This window comes from Tamandua tetradactyla, chromosome 5 (genome assembly GCF_023851605.1).
Source record: "Tamandua tetradactyla isolate mTamTet1 chromosome 5, mTamTet1.pri, whole genome shotgun sequence".
Lineage (NCBI taxonomy): Eukaryota > Metazoa > Chordata > Mammalia > Pilosa > Myrmecophagidae > Tamandua > Tamandua tetradactyla.
The window spans coordinates 160,807,806-160,832,528 of NC_135331.1; positions in this window are offsets into that span (position 1 = coordinate 160,807,806).

Here is a 24,723-nt window from a genome sequence, read left to right on the forward strand (position 1 = left end):
CCTCTCCCCCCGGATACCCTTGTAGTTCCCCTCACCCAGCTAAAGTCAGAAAACCCAAGTCGCTTCCTCTAAAACTTCACTGGCATAAATGCCATCATCCTAAGCCGCTCCGAGTTACACTTTATTATGCGCTTATTTCCCGTCTGACGCCTCTCATTCTTCTCCTCGCCCCACAGCTGACGTTTATTTCGGAACCCCTCTATTCTCCTCCTACCTCGCTTGCAGCAAACATGCATGTCTAAATCTCCGCCCTCTAGTCTGTCTTCAAGACTGCAGTCTCTGTAATGAAACTTCCAAGTACTCTTTCAGCCATCGACCAGAGCCCAAAATTGAGCAATGCATCAATATAACTACCTACCTTTTTCTCAACCCCCCATATTTCTTCCCTATGCATTTATTGTGCTTCAGCCTAGGTTACTGTGGATTCCAGTCAACGCCACCACCTGGGTGGCCCCCCAACTTCCTTACACCCCTTATACGCTAGGGACAGAAACCCACCACCGATCCAGACGTGACTTCGGCATTTCTGCTGCTATTGCCGCCGCCATCGTCGCTGCAGTCGCCGCCAGTACAGTAGCAGCCATCGCTCTCACTCAAACCTCCACCACAGCTAAAGTCCTTCTCAAGGTATCCCAAAGGACAGCCAAAGTAGCAGCGCCCAAGAAACATCATTCATCTTCTGCATGCAGCTGTCTTCAATCTGCAGCAGCAAATAGACGTAACTCCTGTTCCTGTCAATCACTCCCAACCCCGCCTTAACCTGCGTGAGTGGATTTTCACTGCCTTTAATGACTCCTATTGAAATCATACACACCAGCTTCAAGCTCACATTCTAAATCTCCAAAGCACAGTGGTCCCTAAACTCTCTGCCTCTCTTTTAAACGACCTTCTATCCAAGTTTACTTCTTTCTTCAAACCTTCCAATCTCATTTCCTACAGTATAGTGCTTCTAGCTGTCATCCTCCTTTTCATCATACTCAAATGTCTATGTCAGCGTCTCTCTAAACAACATCAACAAACTCAACTTCTCACCTTGGCTGCTCTAAAACTCCAAAATCCCTTCGCCGATGCAGACAACCGTCGGCAGGCGCAGGTTTGACTGGCCAGTGTGACTCACCCCCAGGACTGACCACCCTGGGGTCTTGGTGCTGCTCCTGGGACTGGTCCTCTTGTGGAGCCTGCATCATGCTGTTGTAGCTCTGGCCATGCTTACCGTGTGTTTCCGCCACTTCTGTGTCCTCTCCATCCCCCCACGGGGGCTGCACGTTACCAGAGTACGTGCATCTGGGGCTGCCGTACGGCTACCAGATGGGCACCGCTGGGTGCGACACAAAGTAGTCGCAGAAGAGGGCCAATCTATCAGGCCTCCTCTGGCTCTTCTGGGGCACATGAGATTTGCATAAGGGTCGGCTCAGCACACACCCTTCCCCTGAAATTCTGAGCCTCAAGTGCAAGGGGAATCTCATCCCTACCCCTCCCAGCAAATGTTCACGCCCGCCACTTGTCACACAAGTGTGCTCTTTTAAAAGAAAAAGGAGAGGAATTGTGGCATATTTCTCAGGGACTGGAGCCTAGCCATGCTTAAAATTTTTTAATCCTTCTCTCCCTCTCTACATTCACTCTCTGCCCTCCGTACCTGTAACCCCCCTCTCTGTTCCCCCCTTCCCCCTCTTGTTGTAGACCGCCCATTTCCGTAGCTCACCACAAACCCACAACCCTTCCTGTTTTTCTCCTCCCTTCTCTACCCCTAATTCTAGCTCTACACCTGCCTGAAGCTTAGCAACTGCTTCCTAGCTTGTGTGATTGGCTGTCACCTCCTGACGTGTGAGCCCAAAACTCCACCCCTTCCCCGAATGTACTTAAGCCCTGCGCTTTCCGAGCTCTGGGTCGTCCGAGCCCCGGGGTCTTCAGACCCCAGACGTCTCACTCCTCGGGTTCCCAGGTGGCCCATCCCGGTGTGTATCAATAAAAGCGTTAACCCGAATCTGGCCTCAGTGAAGACGTTTCTCGCGACCGCCGGCTGGGGAAAGCACCGGCTCCAGCTTACCCAGGTTAATTCCCTGCGAGCTCGCCCCAAACCCACCCAGTGTACCGGTCGCGCGGCCCGGCTGAAGCTATCAGTGGCATAAGTTTGCTTCATTCAGTAACTATAGTGTCTTCCTTTAAGGGACAAAATGAAGACTATGACACTTAGCAAGCATCAATATCCTGATATTTACCTTTATGCTTTGGGTGCACCTTTGCTCTTGGATTTTCCTAATGATAATTCCTGTTATTTACCATGCAATGCAATGTATTAGAAGAAAATTTTCTCCCCTCACATGCAATTTGCATTAGATAATCAGAGAAGGGTCAGTTTTGTTATTTCTGTTCTAACAGCCATTGCTTCCAGTTTTTATGCAGTTTCACCAGAAGCTACATGAAGCGTATTAACAACCATGCTAACAAGTGAACTTGGTCCACGACTATGTCCTAGTCTAAGGGTTTGAATTTTCTTCTAACTCAAAAACAGAAATTATTGGCAATCTTTTTCTCCCTTCTTTTAAGATTCTTAATTTCCATGTTGAAGGTAACTGCAAACTCCCCAAATCGTTTGCTATTGTTGTGCCTCTTTCCCTTCTGTCAGAGCCTTATCAGATCTATATATCTAGATCTTTATCTTCTTGTGCTACTTATATTTTGATCTTATCTTTTTATCTCCTTCTGTGATTTAGGATTGACTTTCTGCAGGACAGTTGCTATATTTGATTTTGTGTATATTTAGGAAGAGGAATATATTCTATTTTTTTTTTTTTTTTGGCATGGGCAGGCACCGGGAAACAAACCTGGGTCTCCAGCATGGCAGGTGAGAACTCTGCCTGCTGAGCCACCATGACCCACCCATTGTCTATTCTTAAAAGAAGAAAAAAATCTATCTTCTAACCTCCCTTCCCTCTTTCTCCCTCATCACTTTCTCCTGTTTCCTTGCTTTCTCCTTTGCTGTTATCTGCTTCTCTTCTGTCTTTCACCCAAGTACAACTGAAAACATTCCCTTATTTCCCATCATCCTCTCCAGGTTTTCCTCTTGCTTTTCAATGTGATGAAGGTCCTTGAAGTTTGCATAAAACTATGTTTTTCTATTACTCAGATTACAACATGATTGAAAGTTAAACCAACATTGACACCTATCTTGAATCCCAAGTAAAGACAAATTTAAAAAGAAAGGCATACTGAAGAAAAATGTTTAATTGACCTGTTTTGGCCATGTAAAAGAAGTGTCCTATCAAGAGGAAGGCAAAGGATGGTGAGTGGTCAGCACATACAACACAACTCTAGAAAAATGGATAAGACGATCTCAGCAAATAGACAGTGTGCTAGGTAGTAAAGATAGCTAAAGCATGCACTAGCCCCCAGGTTAATCTTTTAAATATGCTCTCCCAAATAGAAGGAGCAGTAGCTCATGGGAAATAACAGCAGATCTTGGCAGCAGAAGCACAAGAAATGAATTTATGAGGGAAATATTTTTCCTCTAGCCAACAGAAACTCATACATGAAAATTGTAATTTTTACAGAAGCTCCTTAATTGCCAAGACTCCATGAGTAAATGAAAAACATATATGCCCAATAGTGAAATTAGTCAGAATTGGAAATCTATTAAACTTCACTGGGATTTTACTAACAGGGGGAAGATGGGCATTGTTTAAAAGAGAATTCATTGGGAATCTGTGTTAGTACAGCCGTGAGTATGAAACTGTCTATGGCCAAGCCCAGAAGAGACTTGAATTCCAAAATTAACTGTGATTTGAACCTTGACTTATACGCAAATCCTTTATGACATTTGATATATGCTCAAAGTCTGTGTTTGTAGGAAAACTGAGAGAATTCTATTATAAAATGTTATTTGACCATATCTAATTATGAAAATAAATAGGCTTGAAAACAATGGCTATATTTACAAACTATTTTTCTATTGAAGTTGTAGGTATATACAAGCAATCTAAAATCAAATGTTACCCCCAAGAAAAGCACTTTAATTTCTGAATAATTCCTTTACCATGTCTATTAGTTTGTAAGCAGCCAGAATGCAATATTCCAGAAATGGAAATTGCTTTTTAAAAGGGAATTTAATAAGTCACAAGTTTCCAGTTCTAAGCCTATAAAAATGTCCGAACTAAGGCCCCCAGGTAAAGATACCTTAATTCAAGGAAGATCACTGGGTCTGGAATATCTCTGTCAGTTGGATAGGCATGTGGCTGGCATCTGCTGGTCCCTTGCTTCTGAGTCCAGTGCTTCCAGCCTCTGTTCCTGTGTGAGTTCCTCACTTTGCTTCTCTGGGGCTGGCTTTCAAATTTTGGTTTCTTTTGGCGCTCTTCGAGTTCTGACTTGCTTAACATCATGTGGCGATATCTGCTGGGCTCCAAATGTCTCCAAACATAATGTGTCTCTGTTCTCTATGTGTTGGCATCTGTGTCAGCTCTACACTGAAGTTTCTGCAGCTTTCACTCCGTCAGCTCTTTCTCTGTCAGCTATGAGGTTTCTGTTGTTTCTGGCTCTACCCCAAAAATTTTCCTCTTTTGTCAACAGATTTTTTTTTTTTTTTTTTTTTTTTTTTGCATGGGCAGGCACTGGGAATCGAACCAGGTCTCTGGCATGGCAGGCAAGAATTCTGACACTGAGCCACCATCTCACAGCCCTAAAAATTTTCCTCTTTAAAGGATTTCTGTAAAGTAATCAAGATGCCCTTGGAACGGGCAGAGTCATAGCTCCATCAAATTAAAAGTCACACACACAAATAGGTCTGCAACACCTCTGTGGAGATAATCTAATCAAAGTTTCCACCTACAATGTTGAATCAGGATTAAAAGAAATGGCTGCCCTCAAAAGATAGGATTGGTATTAAAACATGGCTTTTCTGGAGCAATAAAATTTTAAAACTGGCACACCATGTTTGTTACTATCCATATATAAAGTAAATAATAAGTTTGTAAGGTATTGTTTTAGTTTCCTAAGTTGCTCAAAGCAGATGCCATGAATAGGGTTGGCATTATACAATGAAATTTGTTAGCTTACAGTTTGGGGCTATGAAAAGTTCAAGTCAAGGCATCAGCAAAGTGATGCTTTCTTCCCAAAGACTGGCTACCAATGATCCTTGACTTCTCTGGGATATGACAAAGACACATGTTGGTGTCTACTTGTCTCTTCTAGGTTTTTTTGCTTTCAACATTTTACTTCTGTGGCTATTTTTTCTTTGTCTAAATTTCATTGTCTTATGAAGGACTGCAGTAACAGGATTAAGACCCATTCAGATTGAGGTGGGTCATACCTTAACTGAAGTAGTCTCATCAATAGGTCTTACAATGGGTCCATACCCACAATAATGGATTAACTTTAAGAACTTGCTTTCCTGGGGTACATACAGTTTCAAGCCACTGCATGTATGCAAATAATTTTAATGCATTATTTTCAGGTAAAAATCTGTCTTGAAAACAAATCTGAAAGAGAAAAGTTAAAATAGATAAGCTAGGAACTAGCAAAATTCTATTTTCCTTTAGGAAGAAGCAAACATATTTCCTTATCATGACTCTAATAGTACACCACCACCTTTTGCAAACAAAATATTTTGAATATCTTTTTACTTTCTCATTGTCTGTTGTTTAAAGATTTAAACAACATATTGGGCAACAGAGGATTAAGGAATTTTATTAATCTTCATTTAAAGCACACTTTACACAAATATTATAATATTTAATTCATTAACAAAATATATTATTCACAGTGCTAATATGTTTCATATAATTTTATTGAAAAATTAGGGACAAGATTTGGTATTGGGAGTATAAAGCATGTCTTTATTTAGTCATATAGCCTTTTCTACTTTTTATCACAAATTTGATATCATGGTGATGTCCACCAAGCAAAGAAAAGCAGTCATCTTTAGAAGTGAAAGAATTGCAGTCATCTTCAAGCCCTAGCAATTCACCTTTTCCGAGTCATATGGTACTAATGACGGCACAGGCAGAGAAAAAACATGACATGTTTTTAAATTACAGCATTGGCAATGGTATGTAAACAGGCCAAAATCTATCTGAAAGAGGTCCTACTGAGGAAAGATCTGTAATAAAAACCTGTCTTTTATTAAATGATGCTAAATAATGTATCGATATCCACTGGAATTTTTTTATTTAAATCTATTATGTGGGTTATAAAACCAAAACTGAAAGATTACCACCATTTTACCTAATAGGGTAGTTTGAGCAATGTAGTTGTATCATCACCAGTAACCTGTTCTCTAAATAATCACATCTTTCCAAATAACAGTTGACAACTTTACAACATCTTTTTCATGGAAATCATCAAATTTTTTCTTTGGTTAAGCTTTAGCTTTTTAACATTCAAGATTGGCATTTAACTTTATAGTTAAGGTATTTAATTTTATCTGAAAGACTTTTTCTAGTGATAGAATTTTAGTATATATTATTCAAATAAATTTTCCTTCAGGAAGTAAAATTGAACATTTAATCTTTTATCGTTATTTTTTTCAGAAATATGCTGAAAGAAATATATTCAATTGCTTAAGGAAAAAATAGCATTGAAATATAATCTATTCATAATTTATCTACTATATTTGAGCCCAACAAACAATGATGTTGTTCACCCCAAACTAGTGTATACTCAAGAATTTGCCTTTAACATTTAAATTATAAGATTAGTGCTCTTAAAATTGTTGAATTGTTATAATTATTCAATTACTGAGTAATTCAGTTGATTGCAGTTTCATTTTAATTACATCGAGATCCTTCCTTCTTGATCACAGAATATACAGATATATACAGCTCCTTTCAAAATTATTTACCATTAGATGTTGGGAACTCAAATTAAAAGACAATGAATAGGTTGTTACGCTAGGCTACATAGTATTTTGCTTAATAAAGGATGAATTATTTTACCAATTGTCTATTTATTTCATTTTTGTTGATAAGAAAATACCCATAAAATGACAAATGGCGAAACAATTCTCATTTCTTTAAATGCCACGTACCCTGCTTTTAATAATTTTGAATTATTTTTAGTTGGTTTAAATATAAAAAATTAATTTTCTTATAAAATAATAAAACTCTACTTATTCAGATTATAGTTTGTGATTTTAGAGATTTTAAAATAAAGGATGTTTCATTATTTGTAATGAATAAGGCTTGTCTCTTGTTATGTAATTATTCTACACTAGATATTGTGGAAAAATATTAAGATATTAACAGTAAAAACTGTCTTAGTTTCCTCGGTTGCACAAGCAAATACCATGAAATGGGCTGACTTTAATAAGGAGAATTTATTAGCTTATAATTTTGAGTCTAAAAGAAAGTTCAAATCAAGGCATCATCAAAAGGATGCTTTCTCCCTGGAGAAGTGGTTTTCTGGGGCTGATTGCTGGCACTATTGGCTCTTCTGTCACATGATAAGGCATCTGTTTGTCTCTCCCTTCTCTTTGATTCTATCTCTAGTGTCTTGCTTCCTGTGGCTTTCTCTTTGTCTGCATTTCATTCTCTTATAAGGAGCTCCATTAATAGGATGAAGACCCATCCTAACTAATATGGGACACACTTTAACAGAAGTATCTTCACCTACAGGTTCTATTTACAATGGGCACATTCACAAGATTATATTTAAAAACATATTATTCTGGAGATGCACACAACTTCAAAGCACCATAACTAAAATGGAATATTTCCTCTGTGTGAGTTAACCTATTAAATGTCAACATAGCATGTCATTTAAATTTCATACCAAACATATGAAAGATTTTTATATTCCCAGTATGTAGATGAGGAAATGCTGATGAGAATGATTAAGTGACTTGTCCACTAAGTGACTAGCTGGTAATTATGAGCCTCACTCCAGATATCAATGCTTGTAAACTCTTCCATGAAACACAAATATTTACACACTTTATAACATGTCTTTTCTTCACAGTATAAAAAATCATACTGCAAAAACTTTAAACATATGTGTATGTATATATAATTTTGTTGAATAATTTTATAAGTGCAGTAGTTGAAATTGTCTGTTAAGAATTATTACAGAAAAAAACAAATCCGGACTTAGGTAAGGAGAGAGGAGACTGCTTCAATATTGGAAATCTGCAAGTGTCTCAAAAATCAAATAGAAAAAGGCTTTTATTTTATAAGGAGGCATAAGTAGAGTCAGCAAAAAGGGGAAGTTGAGCAAGTAAGAAGGTAACATGATCAGGGTGGTTTGACAAGAAATACCTCTTGCTCTGGTCAGCCAATATGGGCAGGAGGGAGAGGGCATATTCTACATTTTAGGGCTTTCTCAGGCTTTGGGAAATCAAAGTTCTGGAGACTATAAGGAGGAGAGAAGCCTGAATAAATTTTAGTTATGAAATTTGGGGGTAAAAATTAGCAATTATGAACACTTGATTAAACTACAAATTAATATTAGACTGATGTTTACAAAATTTCATCCTTAGCAATTTTTAGCACATGAACAATATACATGCCGAATGCAATCAATTTTAAGAAAGCGAATAAGTAAATTTTATTATATACACACAATTTATGGGTAGAAAATGTTTGTCAGCAGGTCTGCAATTCATTCTCTCTTTTTACAAAGCTGGTATACCACTAGGAAAGAAGAAAGAAAGGTCTGTGAACTGGTTTAATCTCCTTAAAAAAATACCAAAGACAAACCTTGTACAAAGACAGTGATGGCATTTGTTAGCAGGAATGCTTTTGATAGGATATTCTTTGCATTACTGAGAATTCTTTATGGTCAATAAACTGTAAACAATCTGCGAATGTTGAGGTTCCTTGGAAAATGTCCCGTAAGCTATGTAACAGTAGAGATATTTAATGACTATAAAAGCTACCACTATTCCAGACAAATTCTCATCAGTGTCCATGCTAAGAAAGAAAGTTCTGGTAATCTTTAACTTCTTCCTGCTATGCTTAGATCTTCCAATTACCTGTATCCTTAAAATTATTCATAAAGCTTGATAGTTGGTAAGAACTCCAGTTTTTGTAGGTCTTATTGGAAAATAGAATCCTATGTGTTATTTTAATGTTTTCATTACACAGCATTTCTCTATATTCAAATTAATTATATAAAATGAGAAATTTTATATAATATCATGTCTTCGTTTCTCTGAAAACTATTAATTTAAAAATGTTTGTGATCCTCCATGAAATATAATAAGAAAGATACAGAATATAAGCTCTACAATGCAAAAGCACAGGACAATGAAACAAGAACGCATTGAGATGAAAATCCAGTGAGTAACATAAGAAAAAAGTAATGAGAAAATAAAAATAAAATAATGAATTTATTTTTTTATTTAAAGCAGTATATCACAGAAATTACATTGTGGAAGTGGAAAATTGAAAAGTACCATGAAGGAACAGCTTGGATTGCTTGATTAGAATGTGAAAGAGAAAGCAATTTGAGTATTAACTCCAAAGTTTATATCACTATTGTAACACATCACCACAAACTTCGTGGCTTAATACTAAACAAATTTCTTTTATCGGTTCTGTAAGACAAAATCTAGCAAGCTTGCCTGATCTCATTACTCTGTTTCTCAATGTCTCTATCAAGTTGCTGCTTTCCCTTCTGGAGATTCTGGGTTGTTGTTAGAATTCAATTCCCTGAGGCTGTAGAGCTGGGATCCCTATTTCTTTGCTAGTTATTGATGTAGGGTCATTCTCAGCTTCTAGAGACCACCCTTATTTCATAGATAATGCTCCTCTCCCTCTGTCTTCAAGGCCAACAGTGATGGGTTACATCCATCTTGAGCTTCGAATGTTCTAAACCTTAGCAGGAGAAACGTCTCATATGAGTAGACTGGAATCACCTGGATAATTCAGGATACTTACACTATTTCAGTAGAAGGTCCTTTTTGCCATGTATGTAACACATTCAGGGATTAGAATGTGAGCTTCCTTGTGAGTGGGTGAGGGGGGAGGGCGGCATTACTCTATCCATAACAGTTTAACAGATAGTTAATCAGCTTGCCTTTTATTTTTTAGCATGGGCAGGAACCAGGAGCTGAACCCAGGTCTCTGGCATGGCAGGCGAGAACTCTGTCACTTGGCCTTTTATTTTTGTCACAATTTTGTCTGATGTGAAATAGGGATGATATTACCTATTTCATAGGTTATTTTGTGAGAAGTAAAATAAATTTCCTAAGCAAAATATTCAAGCAAAGCATTGAATATAGAAGAATTTTGTGAGTTCATTGATACTTAAAATATACACCAAAAATATTAAAATATAATATAAAGGAAATACATAAAAAGCATCGCATTTTATAACATTGTGAAAAAATTCATGTGATGGATGCCATACTGTCAACATAAACATTAATAGTTTCTAATGTTATAAAAGAAAATTTTTGTTATGTTAATCAGATAACTAACAAGAGTAGGATGGATGGATGGATAGATTGTTATCTGATATGTATCTGTTAGCTAGATGGGAGATAGATGACAAGCTCAAGTTACCAAAATTACCTTAATCTACTTGAAGGAAATATTCCAAGATTTTAACATTATGAACTGCTTGGAAAATGAACTTTGTAAGATGTTTTCTATATGTTTATTCATAATTAAAACATTCTATAATATATTGCTTTCATAATTAAAAACAAATAAAATGAATCGTCTATGATAGGCTTAAGCCATTACCCCTCTTTCTCCTACTCATACAGGATAAAATTAATTATCTGATCTACCTCCATTGAGGATTATGATTTTTGATCACTTCTTTTCATAAAATGCCTTCAGCGAATCACCCCCATTTGATCTTAGCCAGTGGAGCCACATAAGACATCATTCTTCTTTTGCGCCTATACAGAGCTATTTTTCAGCTGTTTTCAATCAGCAGAGAGACAGAAAGCAGAAGATTGCCTTCAGTAGAATTATTTCTTTGAAATAACAGGGTCCCATTCTTTCTATTTGTCTCTTCTTTCCCTGGGCAAACTGATTTTATTCCACATCTCAATTTACGAAAGGAAAGAATAAGTCAGTAAACATCAGTGAGTTTGGCTGTCCTGGAAGTATTTGCCAACAAATAAACTGAATCCCTGGTGACTATTTTGCTTCTTGAGTCAATTAGTCAACTATTTAAGCAGACTGTAAATCTTGCAAGGATGATAAATGTTCAAAAGTTGTCTAATTACATCTTGTCAGTAGTATGCATTTATAATTATTCCACTGATGTTTATGTTAACTGTAAACCAATCACATAAACTATAAGCCCAGTTTCTTAATCTCTGATTTGATAACTTGCCCACACCAGTCTTTCTCCTACACCAGTTAGAACAAAAATTGATAATAACTCATTTCATTAATTGGTGTACACAATTTGCATTATTCATACAGTTTCCATTGTTTTCCACTGTCTATAACAGTTTTCCAAGTATTTACAACATGTTTCTCTATTACAAACAATTGTTTATAAAAAACTTCTAGTTGCTGGTTTTGAGAAGAATAAACAACATCCCTGCTACTCTGCTGTTTATGAGACTCAGATGTTCTAAGTGGTTGATTGTTTTATTTATCATAACAGTGCACCATAGCTGTGATAAGTCTATGATGGGTTTTTCCTACTCCTGGTTAGTGACAGTAAAGGAAAAACTGTTACTCGTAAACAATGGTCAGATGTGACCAAACATGGAATGTTTATTATTGAAACATCTTCAAGAAATGTGATTTTGTTGTTAAATTCTAACATAACTAGATTCTAACCTCTTTTTATATCACTAAACCAGTGATTTTCATAGTGATGTATTTTATAACGATGTGTTTTTATGGAATGAAATGAACATAGTACAGTAAGAAAAACAGTCTAGTCTTGTTCGGAGCCTTGATTAGTTCTTATCTGTCCTCTCAGAAGCTTACTCACTTTTATAAAATGAAATTGTTTTCTGTGACTGGGTTAACATTATGTTTGTAATCCTGGCATAGCATGATATATTTCCAGAGATTCCTAATATCTACATACTTTTCAGAACACTGACATATGACTAGTCCACTAATTTCAGTACCCTGAATATCTTCTATTGTGGCATCTAATCATCTGCAAATATTAGTTTGCAAGCTGCCAGAATTGATATACTAGAAGTGGAATGGTTTTTAAAAAGGGGAATTTAACATGTTACATGTTTACAGTTCTAAGGAAGTGGAAGTGTACAAATTAAGGCACCAACAAGAGATTACCTTCACTCAAGAAAGGCCCATGGGTCAGGAACACCTCTGTCAGTCAGTTAGTCACGTGGCTGGCATCTGTTTGTCCCTTGCTCCTGGGCTCCATTGCTTTTAGTCTCTTTTCCTGTGGGGGTTCCTCACTTTGCTACTTTGGGGCCAGATTAAATCTCTTGGCTTCCCTTGGCTAGTAAACTAATCAAGACCCACCTGGAAAGGTTGAGTCATATTTCCCTCTAATCAAAGGCCTCACCTACAATTAGATGTGTCACATCTCCCTGGAGAAAATCTAATCAAGAAAATCCAACCTACAGTATTGAATCAGGACAAAAAGGAACTGCTGCTCACACAAGGTTGGATCAGGGTTAAAACATGGCTTTTCTGGGGTACATAACACCTTCAAACCAGCAGACTGCATATCTTCACTAAGCTTATATTGTGTCACTATTGATGTCATATTTTGCCTGACTCAACTCTTTCCCATCCAAATCCTGAGCAAATTCTCACCTCTGGAATCTGAACAATGTAATCTAACTCAAATTACCATTTTATAGCAATACTAACTATACTTATATATAAAAATGGCAGATGGAGAAAGCAGTATCATAAATTTTACAAAGTCCTATAAATGTAACATACAAACATTTTTATTTGGGAAGTCTATTTTACCTTTAAAGATAATTGAGGTAATTTGAGAACAGCTCATGGACATTGTTTAGTCAGGGTTCTCTAGAGAAACAGAACAAACAGGAGATACCTGTAAATATGAGATTTATAAAAGTGTCTCAAGCAACTGTTGGAATGGAAGAGTCCAAAATTTGTAGGGTGGGCTGTGAAACTGGCAGCTCAGATGAAGTGTCTGGACAAACTCCTCAGGAGAGACTTGCTGGCTGAAGAAGCAGTGAAAAGTCTCCAGCTGATTGGATTATCTCCTTTGTGGAAGACATGCCTTAGTTGATCCTGGCTGTAATCAGCCACAGCTGCAATTAACTGACTGCTGATTCAATATACCAGTCTTCTGATTTATCCAGCAGCCACAAAATATCCTTGCAGTAATGGACAGGACAGTGCTTGCCTGACCAGACAACTGGGCAAAATCGCTTGGCCAAGTTGACACCAAAATCTAACCATCATAATCCACTCCTTTCAACTGGGCGGTTATACACATCACCTTGAAACATGCTTAGAACACAATAACAGACATATGTTTCAACAAATAATATTCAATTGTCCTGTGTACAACTGGAAGCGCACTATATCTCTCCAGAATAAGGTGCACATTCTTATGTACGATTCACCCTTAAACTTAGTATCCTATGACTTAAATACTGTAACAAGAACAGTGCAACTTATGTCATATGGTAAGAGGAAAATGAGATATTTGCTTATGTACAAATGCAAATATAATCATAACAAAACACAGAGGAAATATTCATATAATAACAGTCCTCATTTTTGTAACTGATCATGTGGTCATAGTTCATATTTATCACTACCTTCTACTACACATTCCATGTTCCTGCTACCTTCAGCAAGCACTTCAGTTGCTGTGCTTCTTTGCTAGATGGGGCAAACCTTCATTTCTGAAGTTTCTGGGCAATTGGTAGACCCGCCTGGATTGGGCTGTTGCAGTTATCCATTGACTTTAACCACAGGGCATGGTAGCACTAAAAGACACAGTAGGGGATCTCCTGTATGCCTGGAAAACTCTTCTTTACCTCCCTTGTGTACTTGCAGTCCTATTTTCCCTTGATAGTCAGAATCAATCATCCCAGGCAGAATAGTGCTCCCCTTTCAAGCCTGTTGATTTAGTGGCATGAGAAGCACAAAGTGGCCAGGTGGCAGTTCTAACTTTCAGTTCAATGGAATCATTGTTGTGTCTCCTGATAGGAGTACTCCTTTTTTGGGAACCAAGACCTGTAGACCAGGAGAAAATGTTTTCCTAGCAGATCACTAGGATGAGAGTGAGTGGGTCCTCTCCCATTCCCACCTCTTGATTCCTGGACCTGTGAGTCCTGCCTATGTGAGAAATAGCACCATACGGTGGATGCTGATTCAGAGCATACATACCTCCTGGAAAACATTACCCTAGTGCTGCAAGGCATTGCCAGCTTGTTGACACCATAATGAGACTTCAAAAGGCCATTTCACTGTTCTATCAACCCAGCTGCCTCTGGATGATGGGAACATGGAAAGGCCAGAGAATTCCTTGAGCATGTGCCCATTCCCATACTTCATTTGCTGTGAAGTGAATTCCTTAATCAGAAGCAATGCTGTGTGGAATAATATGATGGTGCATAAGCCATTCTGTTAAGTCCATGGATGGTACTTTTTGTGGAAGCATTGCAAGCAGAGAAAACAAACTCGTATCTGGAGTGTAAGTCTATTCCAGTTAGAACAAATTACTGCCTCTTCCACGGTGGAAGTAGTCCAATGTAATTAACCTGCCACCAGGAGAATGGTGCATATCAGGGACTAAGTGTGGGTCTCTGATGCTGGCAGATTGGGCACTCAGAAATCCATATTGCTAAGCCCATGCATAACCTCCATCCTTACCACCATGTCCACATTATTCATGAGCCCACTGCGTAATGCAGGTGTGGCTGAAGAAAGAGGTTGACTTGTATTCATAGAATGGGTCATCTTATCCACTTGATTATTAAAACCTTCCTTTGCTTCAGTCATCCTCTGGTGAGGATGGGATTCACATGGGACATACATATCTTCATGTTCTTTGTCCACTTAGAAAGGTCTATCCACATACCTCTTCCTTAGACCTCTTTACCACCTTCCAATCATGCTTCTTCCAAGTCCCTGACCATCCAGCCAAACCATTAATGACAGCCCATGAGTCAACATACAAATGCACCTCTGGCCAGTACTCCTTCCCAGCAAAATCAACAACAAGGTGCACTGCTTGAATTTTCACTTTCTGGGAGGATTTCCCCTCCTACAAGATCACCCCAGAAAGGGGCCGTAGTGCTGCAGCTGTCCACTTCCTGGTGGCCCCTGCATATAGTGCAGAAACAGCTGTAAACCGGGCCCGAGTTTTCTCTTCCTCAGTTGACTGAGGAACTCCCAAAGAGGCCATAGTTCTGATCTGGGAAAAAGAAGGTAACGTGGCAGGGTGCAAACCGTGGGCATTTGGGCCATTTCCTCATATAACTTGCTTGTGCTATTAGTACCTTCTTGAGCCCTATCCCTTCCATACCATTTCCATTTTATGATGGAGTGCTGCTGGGCATGCCCAAATTTATGGTTTGGTGAGTCAGACAACACCAAGTTCAAGATAGGCAATTCAGGTCTCATGGTAACTTGGTGGCCCATTGTTAAACATTCAATCTCTACTAAGACACAGTAGCAGGCTAAAAGCTGTTTCTCAGAAGAAGAGTAATTATACAGCAGATGGTAAGGCTTTGTTCCAAATTCCTAACGGTCTGCATTGTGATTCTCCTATAGGGGCCTGCCGAAGGCTCCAGACAGCATCCTTTTTTGTCATTGACACTTCCAAAACCATTGCCTCTACTGGATCATATGGTCCAAGTGGCAGAGCAGCTTGCACAGAAGCCTGGACTTGCCACAGAGCCTCCTCTAATTCAGATCCACACTCAAAATTAGCAGCTTTTCTGGTCACTTGGTAAATGGCAAGAGTAGCACACCCAAATGAGGAATATGTTGTCCCCCAAATTCAAAGAGGCCAACTAGGTGTTGTGCCTCTTTCTTGGTCATAGGAGGGACAAGGTGCAACAACTTAACCTTCACCTTAGAAGGGATAGCTTGACATGCCACATACCACTGGACACCTAGAAGTTTCACTGTGCGGAAGGCTTGTGTATTTTGTTGGATTTATCAACCATCCCCTGACATGCAAATGCTTTACCAATAAGTCTACAGTAGTTGCTACTTCTTGCTCACTAGGTCCAATCAGCATATCATCAACATAATGGACCAGTGTGATGTCTTGTGGGAGGGAGAAATTATTAAGATCCTTGTGAACAATATTGTGACACAGTGCTAGAGAATTGATATATCCTTGAGGCAGGACAGTAAAATATACTGCTGGCATTGCCAGATGAATGTGAACTGCTTATGGTGGTGATTATTGACAGCTATTGAAGGAAAGGCATTTGCCAGATCAATAGCTGTATACCAGGTACCAAGTGATGTGATGATTTGCTTAAGCAATAATAATACACATCTGGAAAAGCAGCTGCAATTGGAGTCTCCACCTGGTTAAATTTATGATAAACTACTGTCATCCTCCAAGAACCATCTGTTTTCTGCACAGGCCTTATAGGAGAGTTGAATGGAGATGTGGTGTGAATCAACACCCTTGCATCGTTCACGTCCTTAAGAGTGGCACTAATCTCTGAATTCCCTCCAGGAATCTCATATTGTTTCTGACTCACTATGTTGCTAGATATGGGTAGTTCTAGTGGCTTCCACTTGGTCTTTTCTACTATAATAGCTCTCATTCCATGAACAAATGGTGGGATTCTGCCAGTTGCTCAGTATGTCGATTCCAATGATGCATTCTGGAATAGGGAGAATGGCCACACAATGGGTCCAGTGGCTTGCTCACATTACACTGTGAGATGTACCCTAGCTAAAATTCCATTGATCATTTGACCTCCATAAGCCCCTACTCTGACTGGCAGACCATGGTTATATTTTTTGTTTCCTGTAATTAGTGTAACTTCTGAGCCAGTGTCTAATAATCCCTGGAATTATTAAATAGGACTCCCTTAAAAGTCTTCAACTGATTGAATTATCTCCTTGATCACAGATGTGATCAGTCACCACTGCAATCAACTGACAGATGACTTAATATACCAGCATTCCAGTTTATCAATCAGTCATGAAATATCCTCGCAGCAATGGTCAGGCAAGTGCTTGCATGAGTAGACACCTGGGTATAACTACTTGGCCATATTGACGCCAGAACCTAACCATCACAGAACTTAATGTGTTACTTACATCACTGAGTATAATTGTAGTTATACAAATTATAGACAACATCAGAAAAATTTAACGTACCTCTTGTCCAACATTTCCCAGGTAGCTTATATACAATAGTAGCTAATATTATGCTCAATTTGTCATGATATAAAAATGTCAACAACAAACAGGTAATAAAAGTCCAAACTAATGTATGCGTTTACAATATTTTATCATCTCAAATTTAATTTTTCATGATATTGCTATTTTCATGAATAAGATCTTCTCTGAGACAAACTCATAACTTTCTTCTCTGAACTAGAAATTTGATATTTTAAGAACATTGTGTTTTAGCAGCTAAAACATTTTCTTAAAGAAAAATGGTGCTGCTTAGAAAAGTAACAAAAATTTAACTGGGTTAAATTTCACATTCTGGGTTAAAGTAAAAGAGGCTTTTCCCACAGGAAATTATAAATTCTGAGTGGCTACAAATGAGGATTTTCTCATAGAATAAAATTAATCCATCTCATAGAGCTATATGAAAAGCTTTGTAATATATAGCTATAATGGAGCAAGAAGGAAATGTAGCTTTATTTGCACAATGTACTTTCAAATTTACAGCCAAGTATATGGAGAGTTCTACTAACATTCAAATGTTTTATAAAATACCGCCCCTTCTATTAATGAGTACTATATAAAATTTAAATAAAAGTAACATGAGATTTAAAATAGCAAAAGCTAAAATGTGGTCCAAATGATGAATACTTTTCTTCCCTTCTGTTCATATGTGAATAAAAGGGAAAAATGAACACTAATTAAGAGAATTTGGAAAGGGCCTTGACTGCAAAAATCCTAATTTTCAAAACAAGATCTATTTAAGTTCACTTTAGCCTTTCTTTATCTCATTCATCTCATTTCAAATATAGAGAACTTGCCATTCATTTTCTTACATTTCATGATAAATGCAGCTAATGGACTAATTTCAGTAAAATTAGTAAGCTAATCATGCATTTGACTTTTGGATTTTTACGTTAGTTGAAGGTCTTTCAATGAAAATTGGAAAAATTGAAAACTACCACAAAGATCATAACAAAATATAATAATAGCATATTATTTTAAGGACAGAAGAATAATGGCAAAATGCAATACAAGTTTAGTAATTTTACTTGGCTCCTATTAGCTCCTATAATTTTTGTGTATTAAATGCAAAAAGAAAGCTTAAAAATAACTTCTCTTCCTCCACATCTGCTTCTCTTCCTATTACTACTTTCATAATGGTTCCACAAGACTTTCAATCATTTCTAATCCTCCTCAATGATGCTTTCACTAATTCCCACACTTAAAAATAACTTCTTGCCTTTCTCATCACACAGAACACCAATTTGAGCCTCTCATTTGAACTATCACTTTCAATGAACTGAAAGAAATGCTTTTTTTGGCACTTAGCAAATGTCATGTATTTTGTAATAGTTGTTTTTGTTTTGAGAGGAAATACATTGATAAATGATAATAACTTTAAAATACTATCTTAACTGTTAGATTTAGGTGTTTTAAGGCTAACTGTTTACTGTGAGGGTATGTTATAAGATTTGCAACTATAATCAGTTGATTGCATCTACAGCCGATCGCATCCACATTCAACAAATGAGACTCACCTCAACAATTTGGGAAGTTTCTTTAGTCAATCAGTTGGAGGTCTTAAAAGACAGAACAGAGGATTTTAGGGGTAAAAATAAAAATGAATTCCCACCTGAACTTTAGCTAGACAGCTTCCCTAGGGGAATCTGAACTCAATTGTAGCATCACCTTTATCAGAGTTTCCAGGTTATGAATTGTCCTCTGGAATTTGGACTCAGTAGCTCTCATGGTCATGCGAGCCTATTTCATATGATATCACTGTCTTTCTCTCTCTCTGTTTCTAATGTCTTTTTATGGAGAAACCTGACAAATATTGATAGTAATGGAAGGATGATGGGAAGACGATGGAGGAAGAAGCTTCAGGAATCAGTCCCCCCACCAGAACTATTGAATGGGCATGAATTGTCTGAATCTATTATTTTTTTCTTTTTTTTTTCCCCTCCAGATAAAAGAAGATTGGGACAGATAAAATACAGAACAAATTCCAGAGGCCAGAAGAACACTGCATAGCATCCAGGGAAGCACAAGAGGAAGAAGCAGATAAAGTAAAAGTAAAGATTTGCTCTCTGCATCCAATGGCTACCAGATCCAGTCATCCATTCTCATGGCAGGCTGCTGTGGGGTCCAATCCCTGCCTAGCAACTGGTGGCAGAAAGGGCCATAAGAATGGGGAGTCAGGGGAGAGGCAAGGCCAATCATTAGTTATGGCCTTTAAGTAGCAAATTCTGATCCCTGGGTCCTGGCTCTGAGGGCTGGTATTGTTCCAACCCTTCCTTGTAGTGGGGCAAAGGCAGTAGAGATTTTAAGATGCAATGTTTCCTCAAGGATGCAGGAAACAGTTAGCTGAAGGGCTGCATTTCCTGGTCAGGCCAGGAAAGCTCAGCATTGGGGAGCCATTGGAGAAACTTTGGCACCCTTCCTGATTGCCTCCCCAAGGAATTTAAGAGCCAGTCTGTGCTCACTTCATGTGTCCCTGGCCTTGCGCTAGCTAGGGAAGGTGACTTAGGAAAGTGCTCTTAGAATGCTCCTCCTCCAAGAATTTTCTCTTTAAGCAAAAGAAGCATGAAACGAGGAAAAGAATGTTAAAAAAAAAAAAAAAGCTATAAAGACAAAGAGTTTGGGACAAAGCTTCCCTGCATCAAATACCCAGAAGAGGGGATATCTGTCTCTTCTGGAAACAGAGAGGACAACAAAACTCCTGTAAACAGAAAACAGGACAGAGGACCAGAGAGATGTTGTGCTGGTTTGAAATAGTTATGCACCCCAGTAAAACCATGTTTTTCTCATCCAATTTTGTGGGGGAAGACCTATTGTTGGGAGGGATGTTTTGATTAAGTTGTGTCCATGGGGACGTGACTCATCCAATTCAAGGTGGGTCTTAATCTTTTTATTGGATTCCTTTATATATATATAAAAAAAAAAAAGACAAAAAAATAGAGCTGAGAGCCAACACAGAGAGCAGAGAAATGAAACCAAGGCACAAACATTTGGAGCTGATAAGAGATTAAACCCAGAGTCTGACTCAGAGAAGCTAAGTGAGGGCCCACAGACCCTTAGAGAGAAAGCCACTGGAAACAGGAGCTGGGAGAGCCATTTGAAACCAGAAGCCAGGAAAGAAGGACAGCAGATGTTGCTGTGTGCCTTCCCATGTGTTAGAGAAAGCCCAGACACCATCAGCCTTTCTTCGGAGTCAACTTACCTTTCTCTGGATGCCTTAATTCAAACATTTTCATGGCCTTAGAATGATAAACTTGTAACCATAAATTTCCTTTGTAGAAGCCAATCCACTTCTGATATATTGCATTTCAGAAGCTTTAGCAAATTTAAACAGATGCAAAGCACTGCACACTGCATATGTCTTGGGAAAACTTTCCTGATAGGAGGACTGAAACTCAAGAAAATATCTGTCTTATTAGCAGCAGGTTAGAAAAAATCAAAAGACAACATAGAGAATAAATCTCAGAGTTAACTTATTAAAATTTATAGTGTGCATCAAAAGAGTATACAACAAATAAAGAAACAGGAAATGATGGCTCATGCAAAGAAAGAGGGTAAGAATAGCACAAGGATGAGAATATAGACATATTGAAAAAAGTTTTTTAATAATGATTTTTAAAATGCTCAAGATGAAGAAAAGTACAGTAAAGCACTAAAAATATCAGGAATACAATTAATGAATAATATGAGAGATTAAATCAGGAGATAAGAAAATTTAAGAAAGAAGCAAACAGAAATTTTGGAGTTGAAGACCATGACAACTGAAAGGAATAATGCCCAAGAGGGTTTCAGGAGCAGACTGGAACTGGCAAAAGAAATGAAACAGTGAATTAAAAAATGAAATATTTGAAATGAGTTAGGCTGAGGAGTAGAAAGACAGAAGAATTTTAAAAAGTGAAAAATAAACAGTCTAAAGCACCTATGGGACAATATCAAGCACACTAATAATGCATTATGGAAGTCCTGAAAGGAGAAGCAATAGAGAAAGAGACAGGAGGAATAGACACAGAAATAATGACAGAGAACTTCCCAAATTTAGTAAAAAATGTGAATATGCATATCCAAGAAGCTCAGAGAACACCAAGCATGAGAAACATGAAGAAAAATGGACCCAGTCATGTATTGATCACACTCTTAAATGCAAGGAACAAGGAGAAAGCTCTACAAGCTGCAAGAGAAAAACAGCATGTTATGTACAAGAGAGTCCTAATCAGGTTGTGTTGATTTCTCATGAGAAACTGTGGAGGCAAGAAGGAAGTGGGTTGAAATGCTTAAAGTGCTGAAGGAAAACAATTGCCAGATGAGAATTTTATGTATAGTGAGACTATCTTTCAAAAATAAAGGAGTGATTAAGACATTCTCAGATAAACTAAAACTGAGGGAATTCATTGCCCTTAGACCTACTGTATATCAATTTAAAGGGCATTCTGCATACTGAAAGAAAAGGACATTAGACAGAGGTTCAAAGCTGCATAGAGAAATGAAGACCTGCCATAAAGTTAATCATCTGGGTAATTATAAATTCAGTGTTATTATATGGTATTGTTTGGTATGTAACTCTACTTCTTACTTCCTACAAGTGCTAAAGTGCAAATGCATAAAAAGTAAAGGTAAATCTAGGTTTTGTAACATACAATGTATAGACATATAAGAGGTAATAGGTATGACAAATAGTGGTGGGGGGCAACAAAAGGGTATAGGAACAGTGTATGTACACGTTACTATAGTGAAGTTGGTATCAAACCAAATATGATTTATATATATTTAGGTTGTTAAATGTTAACCCTAAGGTAAACACAAGGAAAATAAGTGAAAAATCTAACTATATAGAAGTGACAAGTTGCTCAATATGGCGCAACACAAAAAAAGCAAATAAATATAAAAGTAGGCATTAATGGAATAAAGGAGATAAAAGACTTACAAATGCTAAATAACAAAATGGCAGAAGAGAGTCTTGCATTATCAATAGTGAGTTTAAATGTGAATGGATTAAACTTTCCAGTCAGAAGGCATAAATGGGCAGAATAGATAAAAAAGTGACACACAACTATATGCTATGTGTAAGAGACGCACCTTAAAGTCAAAGATACAAATAGGTTGAGGGTGAAAGTGTGAAAAAGTATATACTATGCAAGTGGTAACCAAAAGGGAGCTGAGGTGGCTACACTTATATCAGATAAAATATATCTTATGTAAAAAAAAAAACATTTAGGAGAGTCAAAGATGATCATTATATACTGATAATGAATGCAATCCAACAGGAAGATGCAACATTATAAATGTATTTGGACCTAACTGCAGAGCCCCAAGATATATGAAGCAAATACTGACAGATTTGAATGGAGAAATTGACATTTCTACATTAATGGTAGGTGATTTTAACAAACCTCTCTCAATAATTTATAAACATCTGATCAGAAGGTAAATATGAGGTACAGGGCTTGAATGATACACTAAACCAACTAAAACTAACAGAGATTATATAGAACACTACACCCAAAGAAAAAAAGAGTACACATTCTTTTCAAGTGTATGGGGATTTATGTTGGTCATAAGACAAGTCTCAATAGTTCAAAATATTGAAATTATAGAATTTATATTCTCTGACCAAAACAGAATCAAACTAGAAATCGATAACAGAGGGAGAAAAGGAAAAATCTCAAATATGTGGAAATTAAATCCAAAGGATTTAAAAGGAAATCACAAGCAAAATCCAGAAATATCTCAGGGAAAATGAATTACACCACACAAAAACTTATGGGGTGCAGCAAAGGCAGTTCTGAGGGAAAAATTTATAGCTCTAAATCTTTATATTAAAAAAGAAGAAAGATTTCACATCAGAAATCTAATCTCAAAACCAGAAGAACAAGAAGAAGAGTAAACTAAATCCAAAGAAAGCAGAAGGAAGGATATAACGAGGATTAGAGCAGAGATAAACAAAATAGAAAACCAAAAAAACAATAGAGAGAATCAACAAAATCAAATCTGTTCTTTGAAAGGTCAATAAAATTAACAAATATTTCTCTAGACTGACAAAGGAAAGAGAGAGAGGATACAAATAATGAAAATCAGAAATGAAAAGGTGGACATTACCTCTGGCACCACTGAAATAAAAAGGACTATAAGAGGATGCATGAACAACAGTATGATAATAAGTTAGATAACCTAGACAAAATGCACAAATTCTTAGAAACACTCAAACTGCATACATTGATTCAAGAAGAAATAGAAGATCTCAACAAGTTACTAGTAAAGAGATTGAATCAGTAATCAAAAATCTCCTAACAAAGAAAGCCCAGGTCCAGATGGCTTCACAGGGGAAATTTTACCAAAGATTCCAAGAACACATAACTCTAATTCCATTTTAATTCTTCTAAAAACTTTAAGAGGAGGGAACATTCCCTAGTTTGTTCTGCAAGACCAATGCCACCCTCATACCAAAGCCAGATAAAGATACCACAGGAAAAGGAAATTTCAGACTTTTCTAGTTTGCTAGCTGCTGGAATGAAATATACTGGAAATGGAATGGCTTTGAAAAAGGGGAATTCAATAAGTTACAAGTTTATAGTTCTAAGGCCATGACAATGATCCAATTAAAGCAAGTCTACAGAAATGTTCAATCTAAGGCATCCAGGGAAAGATACCTTGATTCAAGTACGCTGATGAAGTTCAGCATTTCTCTCTCAAGTGAAAGGCACAAAGCAAACACAGTCATGGTTCCTCTCTCATCTGGAAAGGCACATGGCAAACACGGCATCATCTGCTAGCTTCCTCTTCAGGCCTCTTGCTTCATGAAACTCCCCCAAGGGCATTCTCCTTCATCTCCAAAGGTTCCTGACTGGTGGGCTCTCTGATTATCTCAGCCTCGTGGCTCTGCTCGGCTCTGCTATGGCTTTCTTGTTATATAAGAAATGTCCCCTTTTTTATAGGCTCCTAGAAAAATAATCAAGACTCAGGAAGAATGGGTAGAAACACATCTCCATCTAATCAAAGTTAATACCCATAATTGATTAAGTCACATTTCTGTGGAAATAACCTAATCAAGTTTCCAACCTACAGTTCTGAATAGGGATTAGAAGAAACAGCTGCTTCAACAAGATTAATTAGGATTAAAACATGGCTTTTCTAGGATGCATAAACCCTTTCAAACTGGCACACAAATAAAAATCTCTTAAGAATATAGGTGCAAATATCCTCAACAAAATACTAGCAAGCTGAATCCAACAGCTTACTAAAGAATTATACACCATGATCAAGTGGGATTTATTCCTGTCATGCAAGATTAGTTCAACAAAAGAAAATCAATTATTGTTATACACTGCATTAACCCAATGAAGAAAAAAAAAACACACTTGATCATCTTCATGACACAGAAAAGGCATTTGATGAAATATAGCAGCCTTTATAAACACTTAGGACATTAGGAATTTAGGAATAGAAGGAAACTTCCTCAATA